Below are 757 nucleotides of genomic sequence, written 5' to 3' on the forward strand. Positions count from 1 at the left end.
TCTGCCCAGGTTAGGGTTGCATTTCCCCCCCCACCCCACATCCCCGCAGCAGCCCAACCCCTGCCCCGGCCTCCCACCGTGGGGTCCCTCTGCAGCGGAGGGGGCGAAGCCTGAGGGGTTTTGTGTTCAACGTATTTTGAAAAAACGCTTGGGATGGGTTTTTGGGGGGGGCGGGGTGTCTGGGTTTAGTGTAGCTCAGCTCCAGCTGGGCACCGGCGGAGGGCATTAACCCCAAGCGGGATGGAGGGGGGCGAGATGAGTCGATCCGGGGTGGGTGCTGCCAGCAACGGAAGGCAAGAAGAGGTGGGGCGGCACGTAGGTGGCTTCTCCCTCTCATCCCGGGACAGGAGACCCCATCAAGGGACCGGTCCCAGGTGGGGGCCATGGTGGGGGGTCAACCCCCACTCCCTGCAAGGACTGCGTGCCCAAACACCCATGAAAGCGCCCCAAACGTACGCCTGCCCCCCTGGTTGGCCCCGGCCGATGGCCGTGCTCACTCCACCATCACTGCTCGACTCCAAGAGTTCCAAGGGCACGAGGGGGGCGGGACGATTGAGGGCTGTCACCTAGAGGGGTGCTCCAAGGGGTGTCGTCACTTTTCGGGGCTTGGCGTTCCAGCCTGCGCATGCTCCGTGCACCCTGGGGGCTGCTGAGGTCCCTGGGAGCCGGGTGCCACTGCCTTTGGGACGGTGGCCATGCCTTGGTCTCTCCATCACCAACGCGCTCTTCACCCAACGGGAGAGGCTTGGGGTTCTTC

The sequence above is a fragment of the Egretta garzetta genome, unplaced genomic scaffold, assembly GCF_000687185.1.
Source record: "Egretta garzetta isolate BGI_Z169 unplaced genomic scaffold, ASM68718v1 scaffold315, whole genome shotgun sequence".
NCBI classification, from domain to species: domain Eukaryota; kingdom Metazoa; phylum Chordata; class Aves; order Pelecaniformes; family Ardeidae; genus Egretta; species Egretta garzetta.